Source organism: Sapajus apella, unplaced genomic scaffold, assembly GCF_009761245.1.
Source record: "Sapajus apella isolate SASKATOON/1434 unplaced genomic scaffold, GSC_monkey_1.0 scaffold39, whole genome shotgun sequence".
NCBI classification, from domain to species: Eukaryota; Metazoa; Chordata; class Mammalia; order Primates; family Cebidae; genus Sapajus; species Sapajus apella.
The window spans coordinates 2,484,501-2,503,806 of record NW_022436979.1 but is presented as its reverse complement, the minus strand read 5'-3'; the positions used below and the strand labels follow the sequence as shown (position 1 = coordinate 2,503,806).

Sequence of the window (19,306 nt, the reverse complement as noted above, 5' to 3'; positions counted from 1 at the left end):
TTTGTGTTAGTGATTAAAGGAGTCCGCGTCCAGCTTGGGGTTCCTTCTGGACCCTTCCACGCAAGGCATCTTTCAGTTGTACTCTCCATCTGTGGTACCTCTTGGGAGTTAAATCGCTCCTCTGATGCCGCCTGACTGCAAAGCCGTCATTAATTACCCCATTACCAAGGGAGCCCCTAGGAAAAGGAATGCCAAGAATAAATCTGGTCTTTGTTCTTTTCTATGTTGAACAAGTCTGCCATTAATCAAGTCTTTCCCCCAATGTCTAGGGAACAGACCCAAGGTTGGGACTCATGGAGTGATGGCCATGTGCGCGTCTGGCTGTCCTGCAGGCTTTCTCTGCGGCATTACGTCATAGTGACTCAATTACACACAGACGGACATCAGGGAGAAACAATGGGAGAAGCAAAACCAACCATTTAGCAAAGACCCATCTATCTGGCAACTCTAAATCCACTGGTAGACAGTGCTTAATTTTTTACACAGTTTTAACGATTATTTCACTACTTAACGTCTTCCAGAACTGCTTGTCATTGGCCAGACTGAGAAGCAGACCACAAACTGTTTGAAAATTTCATGAGGAAACTCACGAGGGACCCATGAAGCTACTAACTTTAATGCAGCATATGAAATATCAAACACGTGACAGATTTTTGAAGTCGATTAGAAACCATATCAAAAAGTGTGTTCTGGAAATAGAATCATCTTGAGCGGTCCATCATAGAGAGAGTGCACACAATACTTTTCGAAGTGAAAATACAATGTTAAAAGCGGTCAGTTTATATATCTTTAGTTCCTATCTATTATCCTGAGGAAGTGATGAGTCATGAAATACTGAATTTTTTCTTCCTTATTAAATTTTCCCCTCTTCGGGAATCAAGGTAAAGTTAATAAGGACGAGGTTGCTTTTCAGACTGAAAATATTCTGGGGTTTGGCGGGTTCAGTCCCTTTTTGTATGTCATGAAGTCTTTTTATTTATTTTTTACCTCTACACTTCAGTTGTAGAGTTTTATTATGGTCATTTAATAATAAGAGCCAAATACTCCTGTTCATCTGAAAGGTGTCACAGTGAAACAGGGTGGTCCTGTTGGGTGGGTCTCGCTAAGACATATTTCAGGTCCTCGCCACCTTTCTCATCTCCAGCGAGTGTTCTTAGATCTTTCCTCCGTGAGTTAGGAAGGACATTTTATTAATTAAAATGCCCAAGTGAAAGCAGAAGGAAAAATTTGGAGGGCTTCAGTGTCAGGTCACCCTGAGCACAGAAATCTGAGACAGCCCCTCCAACTACTTTCACTAAATCTATAAATGTTTTAGAAGTCTGAAATTTAGTCCAAACACCCAACATGTATAAATGTCTTAAACAGAGAGGACACCTGGCTTAGTGGTCCTGCTTGCTTGTGGGGATGAGATTGAAGGGTAGATGAAGTTTCTGCTGTTCTTCCACACAAGGAGGCCATCTTTTGGGTGGCAGCTATTAGTGGTGTCAAATGTTACTGAAAACTCTGCCTTTTGTTTCTGTGACGTGCCTGCCCATTTGCTTGTGCTCCAAAAGAGAACTGTCCCAACGTTGCACATTTTGTGGCGTTTTGGGGCCAGGAGAGATAGTGGTGACTGCGATTTTTAATGGGAGGGTGGGGGAACTTGTTGAAAATGCAGGTTCCTCTGAGCCCTACTCAGAACTACTGAATTGCAGTCTTTGCGAGCTGACATCAGCTTTTTTTTTTCTTTTGATAATTTAATGTTTTGAATAAGTGATACATTTACATAATTTATATAAAAGTGTATGCACCACAGTCTCCTATCACTCTTACCCATATGCCCAGTCCATACATTTCCCTCCAGGTAACCACTGATAGTATTTTTCTCTGTAGACTTCCAGGTTTCTTTAGGCCTAAATACATTCTTACTCTTTTTCTTTATTTCTTAAAAATACTATAGGCAGGTCCTGGTGTGGTGGCTTATGCCTGTAATCCCAGCACTTTGTGAGGCTGAGGCGGCAGATCGCCTGAGGTCAGGAGTTCGAGACCAGCCTGGCCAACATGGAGAAACTAATAATACAAAAATTAGTCAGGCATGGTGGTGGGCGCCTGCAATCCCACCTACTCAGGAGGCTGAGGCAGGAGAATTGCTTGAATCCAAGAGGCAGAGGTTGCAGTGAGCCGAGATGACGCCATTGCACTCCCGCCTGGGCAACAAGAGTGAAACTCCCATCTCATAAATAAATAAATAAATAAATACTATAGGCAGAACAATAACTGGGCTTCATCTTACTTCTTAACTTAAATATATAGACTTTGTGATCCTCTGTTCCGTCATTCATTTGTTTGGAAACACCTGTTGAAGACCTACTTCATACTGCGGACTACTGTGTGTGTTGGTGACACAGCAGGGACAAGCTGACAACAGTTTCTGTCCCATGGCATTTATGTCTTTAGCAGGGGGCACATTAGGTAGAAAATAAACATGCTAAACAAGTGAATTCTATGTTGAGTTAGGACATAATAAGAGCAGTTGAAAACAGAGTAAGATAATGGGGGTTGGGGATGTCAGTGGGAAATTTTAATTTAAAACAGAGTGGCCAGGGATGGCTTCCTTGAGAAAGTGACATGAGAACAAAGACTTGATCATGGTAAGGGAGTGAGTGAGCTTTGGGATGATTTTGAGAGAACAGTGACCCAGGCAGGAAAATCTAGTGCAAAGGGACCATGCCTAGCACGTTTGAGGAACAGCAAAGGGGACAATGTGGCTGAAACAGAAAGTGAGGTGTAGAATGTCATATGAAGTCAGAGAGACAGGGCAGCCAGACAGTGTAGGACCTTGTAAACCAGTGTAAGTATTTTAGGACTTACTCTCAGAGCAGTGGACAGCCATTGGAGCATCTTGAGAAGCAGACAGACATGATGAGACATACATGCATATCAGTGCAGAGTAAACATGCTTATGTTTAATGTGGCATAGCATTCCCTTGGATAAAGGTATCGCAATTTATTCCATCAGATTCCCACTGATAGACGTTTGACTTGTTTCCAATCTTTTCCTATTAAACAATGTTACAAACGTCCACACATGACATTTTACACTTATACAAGTATATCTAGAGTATTAATTCCCACAAGTGGGATTACTGGATTTTACATTTCGAATTTTGATAAATACAGCCAGGTTGCCTTTCAAAAGGCTGAAGCAATTTACACTTCCACTAGCAACGTTAAATAGTGCCTGTTTCCCCATAGCCTTGCCAGCAAGATGTGCAATCAAACTTCTGGGTGTTTGCCAATCTGATAGGTGAAAAGTCATGTCTCAAGATAGTTTTGACTTGCATTTCTCTGATTTTGAGTGAGGTTGAGCAAGTTTTTTTATACATTTAAGAGCCAATTCTATTTCCTTTGTTGTGGCCTTATTGTTTATATCTTATTCCCGTATTTTATTGGATTCTTGGTCTTGTTCTTTATGGAGTTCTTGAAACTCCACGTATGTTAAGGAGATTATCCCTTTGAGTTATGTTTCAGGTTTTCTCATTTTGCCATTTGTCTTTTGACTTGGCTTATGATATCTCATGACATTCAAAAAAGTTTCTAATTTTTATGTAATTGAATTTATCAATTTTTAAATGAGACATAGATACGCCTATTGTATCCTATGTACTATTTAATTTTATTTTGATATTTGAAAAATTATTCAATTTTGATATTTAAATATTTGGTCCAAATATATATATATATATATCTGGAGACAGAGTCTTGTTCTGTCACCCAGGCTGGAGTGCAATCGTGCGATCTTGGCTCACTGCAACCACTGCCTCTCATGTTCAAGTGATTCTCCTGTCTCAGCCTCCCGAGTAGCCAGGACTACAGATGCCCACCACCATGCCCAGCTAATATTTGTATTTTTAGCAGAGATGGAGGTTCGCCATATTGGCCAGGCTGGTCTGAAGCTCTTGACCTCAGGTGATCCACCCACCTCAGCCTCCCAAAGTGCTGGGATTACAGGCATGAGCCACCGTGCCTGGCCAGTCCGTTTATATTTTATCCTGGTTTAGTGTATAAGGTATTAAGGTACGGATCTTGCTTCATTGTTAATGATCCAGTTGGCCCACTACCACTTTCAAAAAGAATAATTTTTGAAATGTTAATTGTGGTTAGAAAACACATAAAATGTACCATCTCAATCATTTTTAAGTGTACAGTTCTGTAGTGTTAAATATGCTTATGCTGTTGTGCAAAAGATCTCCAGAACTTTTTATTTTGCAAAATGGAAATGCTGTATCCATTGAACAACTCTTGATTTCTCCCTCCCCTAAGCCCCTGGCAACCATTATTCTCTATGTTTATATGAATTTGACTACTTTAGATACCTCTTATAAATTAAATCATACAATTTTTGTCTTTTTGTGACTGGCTTATTTCACTTGGCATGATATCCTCAAGGGTTCATCCATATTGTGACATGTGGCAGGATTTTCTTTTTTAAGGCTGAATAATATTCCATTGTATGTCTATAACACATTTATTTTAATTTAATTAATTGATTGATTTTTTTTTTTTTTTTTTTGAGGCAGGGTCTTCCTCTGTCACCCAGGCTGGAACTCAATGGCATAATCTTGGCTTGCTGCAGCCTCAATCTCAAGGGCTCCAGTGATCCTCCCACCTCAGCTTCCCAAGTAGCAGGGACTACAGGTGTGTGCCACTACACCCGGCTAATTTTTGTAGCTTTAGTAGAGGCAGGGGTCTTGCCCAGTTTCCCAGGCTGGTCTCTATTTCCTGGGCTGAAGCAGTCTACCCTCCTCTGCCTCCCACAGTGCTGGGATTACAGGCATGAGCCACAGCACCTGGCCACAACTTTTTCTTTATCTGTTAGTCCCACAGTAGATGTTTGCGTTGCCCACGCCTCTTAGCTATTGTGACTAATGCTGCTATGAACATGGATGAGCAAATATCTCTTTGAGATCCTGCTTTCAATTCTTTTGGTTATGTACCCAGAAGCAAGATTGATTTCCACAGTGGCTGCACCATTTTACATTACCACAACAGTGCACATGAGTTCCAATTTCTCCACACCCTTGCCAACACCTGCTACTTTTTGTGTTCTTGATAGTAGCCATCCTAATGGATATGAGGCGATATCTCATTGCGGTTTTGATTTTCTCTTCTCTAGTAATCAATGACGGTTCACATCTTTCCATATGCTTTTTGGCTGTGTGAATATCATCTTTGGAGGATCATCTTTAAATGGGCAAAAGGCTCTATTCAAGTCTTTTGAAATCTCTATTCAAGATTTGCAATTGTTTTCTTCTGTAACATGGGCTGAACTTTCACTCTGTTGATTGTGTCCTTTGTTACACAGAAGTTTTTAGGTTTGCTATAGTCCCATTTGCCTATTTTTGCTTCTGTTGCCTGTGCTTTGCTTGACCACCACGACTTTATGGTAATGATCTTGTACCGTGTTTTGAGATGCTATTATTATCATATATTAAATTCCTGTGTATTGTTGAGTCTATTTCTGGACCTTATATTTCTATTTCCTTGGTCGATTTTTTTTAGTTTGGGTGTTACCACCATACCAATTAATTATTGATGCTTTTTATTTTAATATTTACTTAATAGCTAATCGCTTCTATTTTAAGTTTAATATCATTTCTCATTGCTTTTCTCAGATTCCCAGTTTTCCTTATTGTTTATTTTTCCACATGAACTTGAGAGTAAACAAATAATAACAGAAACTCTTATTCCTATTTTTATCATTAGGATTAAATTTAAATAATTAACAGAGAAAGTTGACATCTTCATATTATCCAGTCTTTCTAGCCAAGGAAAAGGTAGATCTTTCCATCTGTTCAAATCTTATTTTGTGTCCTTTGGGAATGTTGTACAGTTTTTTTATATGTATCTTGGACATGTATTCAGTTTATTCATAGGTATTTTATCTTTTATTACTATTGTAAATGGGGTCTTTTCTCTCATTACATCTTCTAGCTGGATATAAGCAACTAATTACATAGTGTATTCATGGTGTGCCATTCTATCTTACTCATATTGTTTATAAGCATTTCTCAATTCTCTTATATTTCTAACTATATGATATAATCTAAAAATAAAGATTAACATCTGCTTTCCAATTTTTATACTTTTAGTTTCTCTCTTCAACTTTCATTGTCTATTAGGTCTAGTACGATGTTAAATAAAAGTAGTAAGAGTGGGTATTCGTGTCTTATTTTTTATTTTAAAGGAATTGGCTTCAGTGATTACCCATGTGGGCTTTGGGCTGAGAATGATCTATTTTCTCATGCTAAGAAAAGATCAATTTGTTCTTAGAAGCTTTTTTGGTGGGGAGGGACAGGTCAAGTGTGATTATTGACTTCTGTCCAAATGCTCTTTTTGGTATCTTTGGAAGTGATCATATATATTTTTTCTCCATACAGCTATTAATTTAATGGAATATAATACATTTCTTGGCCATGAACTGTTCTTGCATTCCCACAACAAGCTCCACTTGATCACGGTGATTATTTTTCTAATGTGCTAATAAATGATGTTTGCCAGTATTTATTTATAATTTTCTGTAATGATATTTATAACTGAGATTTTGATAACAATGTTTTTGTTTTATTGCATTGTGACAAAAAATATTATTTGTAATGTTTCTATCTTTTGGAATTTCTTGACTTTCTTTGTGGGCCTAACTTCTGGTTAATTTTCATATATGTTCCCTGGCCACTTGAAAAAATGATGTTAGATAATATGGAGATATTTTCAGGATACACAGTTGAATAACATACATTTTATTGATTATGTTATGTCTTTTCTGAACTTAAGTTATGTTGAGTTATTTATCATGGACTGCGTTTTCATTTCTGAATAATTCTCCTTTCATCTCCTGTAATTCCTGCTTTATATAGTGGCTGCTGTGTTGTCTGATGAATATGTAATTAATCATTGCTGTAGCCTCATTTTGAGTTTCATTATTTAGCATGACAAAGTGCCCTTTTCTTATTCTATTAATTTCTGTCCTGAATTCCACTTACCTGAGGGTAAGGTCCTAACCTTGCTGTGTCAGCTCCCTTTGCCTGGCGTGCCTTTCCTTATCCATTCACACTTAGGCTTTCGGAACCACTTTGATCCATGTGTGTCCCTCGTACAGGGCTTCCCACTCTTAGGCAGTTTGCTGCCTCCACCCTCACCTTCCCGGTCCCTGCATCTGCAATTGCTAAACCATGGAGGTAGCTTTCCACCATTGCTCTTCAGAAGTCCTTCATCTTCAGGGAAATAATTTTTCCCTAATGCTTTGTGAGATGCCAACACTTAGTTTGCTTATGTGAGCATTAAAGTGATATGTCATGCACCACGCGTTTGTATTTGTAATACAATACTTAGTCTTAGAATTAAGTATTATTTCAGGAATCCCTATTATTTCTATAATAGAGTAACTTACTACTTCCAGATTCAGGTTTAGAATAATTATTTAGGTGGTGATACAAATAATGCCGTGGGCAGCCTGACACATGATCTCTTTGGAACCTTCCAGTAGTATTGTGAGCTTGGCAGAGCAGGTATCCCCATTAAACAGATAGGAGAGACTGAGGTAAGGTTTCCAAAAAGGTGTATTTCCTCATGGTTTCTGACACAAGCCAATAGACAATGTAGCTTTCAGGTATACCATAGAAAGGTCTTGATGGAGATATTTTCTAAGGCTCAAAGGACAGAGTGCCAATTGAATCATAAGTAAATTGATAGTGGGTTTAACTCTCCTCTGAAAATGTTAACGATGTTGAAACACTGAGGGTTTACTTAGGGAGGCTGTGGAATCTGTATCTCTGGGGAAACTTGAAAAATAAAAGAGATCTTCATTTCTTTGGAACAGTTTGAGTGTGGTCTTGCCCCAAGGCACGGGTGACTGGATAACCTCCAATGTCCCCTTCCTCTGGAATGCTTCAAAGAACATCTCAGGGGGTCTGGGTCATTCATTTTCTAACTTAGGCACCGGAAGTATGATCTGTCAGAAGATTGTTATCAATGATATCCAGATTTAAGAGCATAAAGTGGTTATGTAACAAGATGCTACCTAATGGAGAAATTTAAGAAAGGACCTGATTACAGCATAATAATGCTACTTCTCTTTTGGGGTTAGGGACAGGGAGATTGCAATCAACTTCAAATTCCCTCATGTTAAAGAAAACATAAGCGTTTCCACATTTCTTTTCTCCTGGGCTGAAAGGAAAAAGGGGGAAATACGTGGAAATCTTTCACATTGAGATACTTCAAGATAATGTTTTCTTCTAATCAGAAATCCCCAGGTTGTCTCGAAACTCAACATCTGAATCATGCCGACTGGTGAGAGATGTTGTTTGAGCAACACTGGAATTCTGAACATTCTTCAAGGCTTCATAAAAATCCCAAAATGATGGACCAGTGCTTATGTTGTGGTCATGGAAAGAAAAGCCCCCTCGTGATTCAGGATTGAGTTTGCTTCTTTTATATTTATAGTATCTACACTGAAGGAATGTAGAATTTGGCATGGGGAGGAGCATAGGGAAAGGGAGGAATGGAGACCAGATTTTGTCTGCATGTGAGGGGCCATGTATGTGTGTGTTTTGACCTAGAGTCTACGGAGTAGGGGAGAGGGAGTATTTGATAGTTTTGTTCATTTGTTTTTAAAGCAGAATCTTCTTGGGGCCTCTGGTGCAAGAGAGTGACTGGAAGAATTTTTTTACTTTCCTTGTTAGCAGCACCATCTGTTTACAATGAAAGCTTGGCTTCCACTTTCTGGCACAAATAAAAACCCTAGGGTGCCCATATAAGTCAAACAGATGAAGCATGTGTTCGCAGACCTGAAAATCAGGTCTTTTGCGTGCATAGGACTTTCATGGTAGATTTACACAGCATTGCATCCCCACATAAATTCAGGAGGAAGCTTCTGAGAAGCAAAGGTGAGCCATAGACCACTGGAATTCACAGCTTGCTTATCTGTCGCTTGACAAAGTGATGGACCCCTTGGGTCACACCTGCCAAGAGAGAGGTTGGCAAATGGCAAATGGGCCATTTAGTAAAATTCCTTTCACCACTTATGGGATTTATATACATTTGGGAGAGGAATTTACACACCAAAACAAGGAAATATGAAAATATGGTCATATGATCTTTACAAATCCCAGATAGAAAGATACATTTCCATAAACAGCAAAGCATCAAGTAAGCAGATGAGAAAAATTTTTAGGACTAACTATGCAAATCTGGCCCTGGCATAATATTATACTCTGTTTATTACCCTGTGATGTACTTTTTTCACTGAGCACTATAATTTGGACGTCTTTTTGGTTGAGTTCCCTGGTTTTTGGCCACTGAAGGATAATTTTTTATTGAAATACCATTAACACAAACGAAAATTAAGTATCATTAATCAAGCCCATTAGTTACATTTTTAGCATGAAGGTGGGGTGGTTCATGGCTTGAAGTCAGCTGATTTTGCTTTGTTCCATGTCAGCAGGCTGTGTGTTTGTCCACTAGTCTTAAACATTGACATTGTGAATCAGAAATATGTGTGGGCCAACTTGCACAAATTCATCACTACTGTTGAAGAGCTTAAAGTGCACACATTACTGACCATTGGTTAGGAGAATGATATTTTTCATTGTGAATAGCCATTCTGGTGATGGTTAAATCTGATGTTTTAGAAAACCTTCGGGAGACTAGGTTTAGGGTGGATCCAGACTCATGAATTTAGTCCTTTTAAGAAATTCATTGGCAATAAGAACATACAGAAGTGTCAGTTGAACCCTCGAACATTGTATATGTAAGATAACCCTGGAGCTCGTCATAAATACAGACTCCTTCAGCTGTTAAGGATCTGTAGATCTGAGTTGGTTCTACTAAAAGATTTCCCACCACAGTAAAAGAAACTGTTGATCGCCAAACTTCTCTAACTACAGTTATCAGCCCGACCTGAGTTACAATTCTTTCCAGACCAGGTAACTGAAGAGCCCCTTAATTGGCTATCCCCACAACAGCAGTGACATCATCTTCATGTGCAGGTTGGATTAGCTCAGTTCCCTCCTTAAAACAGCTAAGTGGCTGCCCATTTCAGTTAGATTAAAAGCAAAAGTCATTTAAATGCCAACCAAATGATCTGGCTGCTGCCTCCTTCTCCAGCTCCCGCCAGCTCCCCTCCACATTCTAGCCCGCTGGGTTTTGTTCAGTTCCTGATCCATGTCAATGCCTTTCACACTTAGACAGCCTTTGCACCAGTTCCTCTCCATCCTCCAAGACCAACTTATCTGTCGACTCAGAAACTGCTTATCAAAGATATTTGTGTCTTTGTATAAAGCAGATCTCTTGCTGAAAGGCGGGCTCCATGAACATGTTTCTATCCACAGTTCAGTGCCGGATAGAGACCTAGCCCATTGTGGACACTGGGAAAAGAAGGAGCCATCAGACCTGGTCATGGCTGTGCACCCACATCCTTTAAAACCACACATCACTTGTTAAACATCAGATCTGATGGATGTTGAGTATGATGGAAATTGTCACTGCTGGCTGGATGCAGTGGCTCATGCCTATAATCACAGCACTTTGGGAGGCTGAGGCGGGTGGATCATCTGAGGTTGTGAGTTTCAGACCAGACTGACCAAAATGGAGAAACTCTGTCTCTACTAAAAATACAAAAATAGCCAGATGTGGTGGCACACGCCTGCAATCCCAGCTACTTAGGAGACTGAGGCAGGAAAATCGCTTGAACCTGGGAGGCGGACTTTGCGTGAGCAGAGATTGTGCCATTGCACTCCAGCTTAGGCAACAAGAGTGAAGCTGCATCTCAAAAAAAAAAAAAAAAAAAAAAAAAAAAAAGAAAGAAAGAAAGAAATGATCACTGCCTTTTAGAAGCCTGAAAGTGACTCTAAGAGAGACGATCCATGTGGAAGAAAAAATGTACTATACTGGGATTTATAAGGGCCTAGTCAATGACGCCAGTGAGGAGCTGAGAGGGAGGGAAGCTTATAATAAGTAAATACATATTTGATAACACTCAGTATTTTCCTTGGAGGAAAGGACTCATTCTTGTGGCTGGGTAGTGGTGACAGGTGGCATTTTTGATCCCTGATGTCATCTAAGAGCTTCAGACTGTGATGGAATAAGTATTGCCTCCATGCTATGCACAGCCAACTACTTGAAAGTGATTTCTGCATCGCCTCCTAATACTTGATTATAACTGGACTTTCAAAGCCCATTCTTTTTGTACAACGAAAGAGGTTAAATAGAGACTAAGATGAGTGTGCAATAAATAGTTTTTAGATGCTTTGATGTATTATTCTGGTGGCTTACCTGTAAGAGTATGGCCTTTACAGCCCTAGAAAGTCAGCAGCTGGAGATGAACATGGCCAAAGGTTCTCCACCCAGATCCTCCCCCAAGTTGAGAGAGAAGATTTACATGAGACAGTTTCTGCTATCCCCAGGAACGTAGCACGGAGTCTGAATATGTAATAAAGCCATAGAAAGCTATAGCTCTTTATAAATTCCAAATTATATGATTATGATATATAACTACATTATTATTTCATTCACTTATCACTGAGATAAGGCAGATATTAGGAGCTCCTTTCTACAGAAAAGAAAACTGAGGCTTAGAGTATAAGTGACTTGGTTGAGATCAGCCATAAACCAAGCAGAGGTGCTAGGACTGGAAGCCACCTTCCTTTGCTGCTGCCTCTTACTTCACCTCCTTATTCTCATCAGTGTTACTTTCTTTCCTTCCCTGAGATATAGAATTTACTGATGATTTCTTTGCCAAGCAATAGCAAGGACTTTAAAATCCTCTTTAAACATCTCTCTTTCTATCTCCAAAACTCAGCGGCTTACAGAATTTATTTCACAAAGTGGAAGATAATCAGGTTCTGGGGTAGCTAGTGGAGGGAACTTCATAACCACACTTCCTGATGTTTCATTTTCTTTCTTCTTACAGTTTCCAAAAATAACAATCACAATACTTGTCATTTATTGAGAGAATTTGTTATTGAGATGCCAGACTTTGCGTATAGCATTGAATTCTCATAGTAAGCCTTGGATGGTTGGTTTTCTGAGTCTCCTCATTTTATATTGTAAGATTGAAGTTCAAACGAGTTGAGCAATCTGTTGAAATGCACACAAAAAATAAGTGGGGGCCCAGGATTCGGACCCAGGGGGTCTGACTCCACCTACAGTCTTTGCTATTCATCTTCTCATTATACTCTCACTGGAGTTCTAACGATTGCATGAGGTTGCAGATAATCCTCCCTCCACTTAACTGGCCCCTGGTCTTGTTCTGGTGACCAGGAGCTGGGAAAGCTGTGGCTCTGCAGGCATGGGAGCCCATCTCCATACCTCACCCCCACAGTGGACGGTTTGCTTACAAGAAATCAGCTTATCAGTACTGGACAGGTTCTGGGATTATGGAGGGGAAAGAAGACAATTTTTTCTTGGTGTCTATATCATTTAGTTGAGGCTTAGCTGCACATACCATCTACCCGACTCCATTCCACAACTACAAGATGAGAGACTTATGAATTAAACCAGGCAGACATTTATTTCTCTATCATATTAAAGAAATGTGGAGTTGGGCTATTTGGGCCTGTTATGGCAGCCTCGTGGTTGTCAAATTCTTTCTCTTTTGCTTGTTAATGTGTTCCCTTCTTTCTAATATGAATGCTTGAGTGCCGGTGATGATGTCTCGATTCCAGCCAGCAAGAAAGAAGAAGCAGAAAGCAAGTGTGTGTGTCAAGTGTCAACTAACTGTCTTTTTTTTTTTTTTTTTTTTTTTTTTGAGACGGAGTCCTGCTCTTGTCAACCAGGCTGGAGTGCAACGGCATGATCTCAGCTCATTGCAACCTCCGCCTCCTGGGTTCGAGCAATTCTCCTGCCTCAGCCTCCTGAGTAGCTGTGATTACAGATGCCCACCATCACGCTGGGCTAATTTTTGTATTTTTAGTAGAGACAGGGTTTCGCCATATTGACCAGGCTGGTGTCGAACTCCTAACCTCGTGATCCACTTGCCTTGGCCTCCCAAAGTGCTGGGATTATAGGCGTGAGCCACCGTGCCCGACCAACTACCTGTCTTTTAAGCTGCTCACAGCACTTATGCTGGCATCTCCATGGTGGCCTGGACCCATAAAACAGACACACCTAGCAGTAAGAGAGTCATGCCTGGCCAAGACTCAGGCTCTGTTACTTGAAGCATGAGAGGAAAACTGGCCTTGGGGTAAGCAATAGCAATCCTGCCACAGTCTCCATTCTAGAATCTCTTATGACATAGTGGTAGTCATTCCCCAAACTTTAGGGTCTTAGAAATTTCCTGGGAAGCTTGTTAAATATTCAGATTCTTGAAGCCACTGTTAGAGATTCTGATGTAGCAGACTTGGGATGGGGCCTGGGAATCCTCATTTTTCTTAAGCAGCGTACCCGCTCATTTCAGGTGATTTTGAGGCAAATGGATAGGGATGCATGAGAAATCCCATATGGGGTTCCAATCAGAAACCAGGAGTAGAGAGGCTGGGGTATAAGAAGACCTGGTGAGCTCAGGTAAGAAAATAAATTCCATCTGCTTCTCCCCTAGTAAAATTATATACATGATCTTGCCCGCTTCTGTAGTATCGATGGTGGACTTCCCTGACCAAAAGAAATGCAACTAAATTCTCTTTTGTAACTAAAGAGGGTAAGATCAACAAAATTGTCTTTTAATTTGATGAACTACTCCACTCTGAATTAATTTTTTATATTTTTAGAATATAGGATCCCTTCTTTAAAATTTTTCTAATGTAGATATTTTTATCCTGAAGACCCAGAATGAGAGAAGGTTTAAGCGTCTTCAAAAATGCATGCAGTCATTCAAATTCCTTGTCCGTGTCATTCAAAATAAAACAAGTTAGAGAGAGGACAGCGTGGGGAGTACTCAAAATGAAGGCAGGATATCTCTGATTACAGATTCTTTTGTCACAAAATTAAAGTTGATTCTTTGAATACAACCCAGTTTAAAGTCGGCCAAAAGGAGTATGTAAAACAGGCAAAAAATACCATAGCAATCATCAAAACCCAAGGATGGTTTTAAAAAAAAAGAAAAAAATGGGAACGCTATCATTCCTTCCTTAACAATCACGTTATAAATAACCTTTCCCAGCTAGCAACAAACTCCTTTCATCTATAACTTGAAGGCAAAGACCTCATAAATTGACTAGGGTATTCTTCCTCTGTTTGACTACGAGGCAGTGGTTATTTAAAACTGAAGGCTCCTACTGATATGTTTTTCAGAAGGGGTTACTGGTGGGACTTGGAATGGTTGCCATTCATTGCTTTGGTGAGTGATACCTCAAAGATAATGCAAGAGAAATCACCAGCACCCCCCTTGGCTGGGGAGGCAGCAACATAGCCTTTCAGATGTTATGTCAGACCCCTCTGAGATGGGTCCTGAGGATCCCTTGGTGGAGCTGGCAAGGTGTGGGCACACATGCTTTTGATTATCTAAAGAGAACGAGTCTAAAAAACAAAACTTAATCCAAGAAGGAATGTAAATCCTGTCTCTCTGTGCCCCGTTGAAATGTAATGTCAGTACTGAAGAATTCCTTTTGCCACTAAATGGATTCAGGCCAGATACTGAAACTCAGACCCCAAGTTCTGTTATTTTTCTTGTGAAACTGTATGGAGAAATGTCTTCATGATTACCAAAAGTATGTGTGGATAGATGATAATGAAGATAAATCATTTTTCCCTTGCCTGATACCTAAGCCCTTTGTGGCATATGCCACAATGTAGCTTTTACAAAAATCATATATTTATTTATATGCTGTTTGGGACAGAAAGTGTGTGAAACTGAAGTATAAATGTGATTTCTATTCTTGGTGCCTTTTATATGAATTTTTAAATGTAATGCTTTATAAGGTTTTTTTTTTTTTTTTTAAACTTAGCATCTTTCCCAGGAATGAAAGCAAAAGTACTCAAAAAGTGCATTACAGGAAATATGAGCTAACCCTGTATATAGCAGCTTATTCCCTTAGCCTATTCCTTTAACCATGTAACCCTAATCATCAAGCCGCCTGATATCCATGCACTGGGGCCTATGAGCTCCAGGTATCCCTCATAGTTGAGGAAGGTTGCTGCCATTGTGTTTTAAATACCTAGAGCCTATTAGCAATGTTGCTGCTGTTGCCTTTTATTCATGGACTTAGTCTTGGAGTATTCGAATAACATTGAAATGGCACTGGCACACACTGATGTGGTTTGTGGTGCAGGGCTGGGGAGGAATGCATGCATTTGGAAAGAAGAGAGCTCTTTGTTATTAGGATTCATTTCATTTCATTGTACTTTTGGCTCGCTTTTCAGCATTCGTTTCTTTTCCTATTATCTTGTTTTTTAATAGTTAATAGAGAAAAGTATACCCAAGTTAGTGAATGGTCTAGGGACCCAATTACATTGGGAAGTTTACATGAGCAATGAGAATTCACCATGCAAAAGCAAAGGCAAAATGATGCCATCTAATAAACACTTGTAAAAGCATGCATGATACTTAGAGAGGATTTTTTTTTTCACCAGCGTCCCATTTGTTTATTGCTGCTTTATGGTTTTTCAAATTGGAGAAAGCTATTTCAAACATGTATGATACACATAAGAGCAATTTCCGGATAGGAAGAAATCTTTGGCAGAAAATGCTGACCAGGCCAGCCAGTGTGGCTGCCTTCTCCCTCTCCTGAGCTGGGAGCTGTTTTAGGCAGAAGGGTTTCCCTGGCGCATCATAGTCACTAGATAGGCCTCCCCTGAGTTTATTACTATTATAATTTTAAAAATAGACGTAATGGAGTCCACAGTGTCTTTTTAAAATAAAAATGCAATCCAGGACTTTTAAGAAAAAAAATGATGAAGACCAGTAGTGTGCTTATATGATAGAGAAAAAAGACAAGAGGCAGGAATCAAGCCAAGAGGAAAAGACACTTCATTTTCTTCCTGAGACTGGAGATTCTCTGCTAAAGTGAAGGCTCCATCCACAGAGTTACATCTGATGGACATTACTTATGACATGACTTAAGCAGAGAAAGAACAGTCGAAACCATTCTCCAGCCTTTAAATGAATTTCCAGCTACAAACCAGAAGAATAACACTGTTAGGTCTGGAGGGCAGTGGGATGTGGAGCCCTGCGAGTCAGATTTCCTTTCACAGTGTTGGCATGGCTTTGTAGGATCTATGTATTATTTGTGTGGCACCACTACCATGTTTTTAAATAATCTTTGGACACACACCCATGAGTTGGTTTAATCAAATTCTCCTACTTTTATCCATAACGAATTCTGGTCTTTGTAGCCAGCATGACTCGGGGCACACTCTACATCTCCTGGAAGACTTGGGGTAATCCCAGAGGCTCATTATTTCTAATTACTTCATATCTAAGTGTGTAGTGCTGAGCTCATTGCACAAACCAGCCAAAGGAGGTAGGATTCTTCTCTCCACCAGTTTCCTCTCCATTATAAATATGTATGTTTCACAAACCGAGCCCTTACAGCCAAAACCAAAATCTGCATTCATTTCTGGCATTGTTATCTGGAATACAAGATGCAACACAATTAATTGCAGACAGTGTTGAGACACATCCAAAAGATGAGGAGAAGATGATGTGGACAGGTAAAGACTGAGGCTGAGGATGGTCTGCAGGTGAATGGAATTCTGAAAAGAATGACGGCGCATGCTCTTTGACGCAGTATGGCTGTCAGAAATACATACACCTCAGTGAAGATGTTTGTCTTAGCGGTATTTTGGTGTCTCTATTCATCTTGGGCATGGCACTGGGGTGAACAATTTGTTTGGGTTTGCCCTGGACTTTTTTGGTTTCAGCATTGAATGTCCTGCATCTCAGTAAACCCCTCAGTCCAAGTCGATCCAGGATGATTTGTCACCCTACAAGGGACCTAGACATAGGCTTTGAGAGATCTAAATGTATATGATGCATTTCAAAAAGTGACATTAGAAACTCAGTTTCTCTGTCATGCCACCTCCCAGAATAATTTCATTTTCCTCCACTAGTTACTGAAGGAAATTGATGGGGGAAAAGGTATTCAGGAAGCAGAAACTTCAGCCCTATGCTGGCAAGATGGATTCTTGATAATGAAAGCCTGGTAGTTCTGAATCCAGTGAGGGCATAGCCCAGAAAGCTTTTTGAATTCTGGGGTTTCGGAAACATGGATCCTTAAATATAAGCATCTATTTTCCTCCACCTTCCCTTCTAAGGAGCATTCTGCACTGCCCTATTTGCCTCCAGGGCCCTGGGAGAAGATTTGCCGGAAGTTTAGCTCTAAGGGCAGCGTGAACCCCTCAACTCTATCCCTAAGGAGTTTCCAGTAAAACAAAAAAAATTATAGATATTTTTGGTGACATATCTCTGTTTCTCTTGGATGGGTCACTGTGTTAAGGCAGACTTTGAGGCACTTGCAAGGCAGTCTGGCTTAATTCTCCTCATGTTTGGGGGTAAATGTCCCAGATTTTGGACCTAAAGAACAATGCACAGCTGCACCTTAGATAAAATCATTACCCCAGAATGCAGCCAAAGAAAACTTCCACCATTGTTCAGCTGCTGGACAGACTGGAGCAAGGGAGTTGGGGCTCAACTTGACACAAGCCTTCATGGTTCTTGGAGTGATCATCCACAAATCAGAGAAAACTGTGGAGGCTTCTCTGGGATCAGAATTATCACAGCGGGAGAAATCCTGGGTTGAGGTGGAACCACATGGGGATGCAGCATATCAGTTTCCTATTTCAAGGGAGTTGAAGAGATGATCTTGGAAATTATAAGATGAGCATTTTTTTAATAAACCTAGGTTTCAAGGACACTGAAGTTCTTAAAACTTGGCATTTTAGGAAATGGAGAAGAGGTCTGTGGTGGACATTTATATTTTTATTTTTGAGACAGGGTCTCACTCTGTCACCCAGGCTGGAGAGCAGTGGCACGATCCCAGCTCACTGTAACCTCAACCTCCCGGGCTCAGGCGATCCTCCCATCTCAGCTTCCCAAGTAGCTGGGACTACAGGCATATACCACCATGGCAGGCTAATTTCTTTACTTTTTTTAGAGGCAGGGTTTTAACATGTTGCCCAGGCTGGTCTCGAACTCCTGAGCTCAAACAGTCCACCCACCTCAGCCTCCCAAAATGTTGAGATTACAGGCCTGAGCCATGCGGCTGGTTTGGTGGTCGTGTTTACACTGGTAAATCTGACTCATTCATGGAGTCTGCATCCTCTGAGCTCTTTTAGTGGGACAGAGAATCAAGGAGGCTTTAAAACTGCTGGTGAGGAACATGTACCTCCAGAAAGAAGAAAAATCCATTGGGAGTATCAGCCCAGGTCCCAGGTAATCGTGCATTAAAATGGTACCGGAAAGGCAAAACTTCAAAACAGACCAATGCCAGAAGTTAAATGTAGGCTGCAGAATTTGTTGTTACTACTTGGTCTTCTAGGACCTCAGTTAGGTAGATATGTTAAATTGAAGGGTTGATGAGATCTGTAAGTTGAGGGGTTTTTATTTGTTTTGTTGTTTTCTCCTACGTTAACAAGAAGAAGAGAGGAAGGTGCTACCTTTGTGTTTGTGCTTTAGGAGCTCTGGCAGTTGGCCCCCTGGCAGGATGTGATGGAACACAGCTCACAGCATCAGAGATGATCGATTCAGGTCGGTAGAGAGCGATTTATAGCAAGGAGTTTCTGAACAAGCTTAGACTTCACTGCAAACTGGTGGGATGGCCTGACTTGTCATTGTTGATGGAGCTCATTAGAAGGAAGAAAGAGAAAGGAGCAGTTGTGGCAGCTGTCAGGAAACCTGAGCAAATGGCAGAGGATGGCTCAGGCTCTTGGAGTAGACCCAAGAGCCAGAAGATAACTGGGTTTGCTGATATCAGGTCCAGACCAGCAAGGGCCTGGTCCCCGGTGACCAAGGCTCCAGCCAGAGCCTCTTGGCACGTAGTCATGGACTGCTTCCAGGATCTGCTTCGAGGATTCATCACACTGGGCAACTGTTCCAGCCAGGAGTAAACTCTAGATATTAGCAGATGGGAGACAGATTTCATAATATACCTGTGACTGCACAAGATTTCGGAAGGTGCAGTCACACATGCAGCTTTTTTTAGTTGTGGCAAAGAGGCCACCCTGTACCCATGGAGAAAAGAACTTCAAGAATGCATGATCTTCCTCTCTCTATAGACAGGGAATCAACAGAATAGAAATGCCCAGGCTGCTGGCTGCCAGTCCCAAAGCCAATTCTGAAGATGCATGGGGGTGAGAGGGAGAATGTTGAAGCCGGAGTTATTATAAAAACTAAAAG

The 19,306-nt window shown here is 40.6% G+C and overlaps 1 protein-coding gene across 7 annotated transcripts in view; it reads right to left on the bottom strand.

The window, feature by feature from the left end:
- PALLD (palladin, cytoskeletal associated protein) overlaps positions 1–19,306 on the bottom strand; it is a 452,487-nt gene that overhangs the window by 301,539 nt on the left and 131,642 nt on the right. The gene's annotated exons all lie outside the window — the stretch shown is intronic.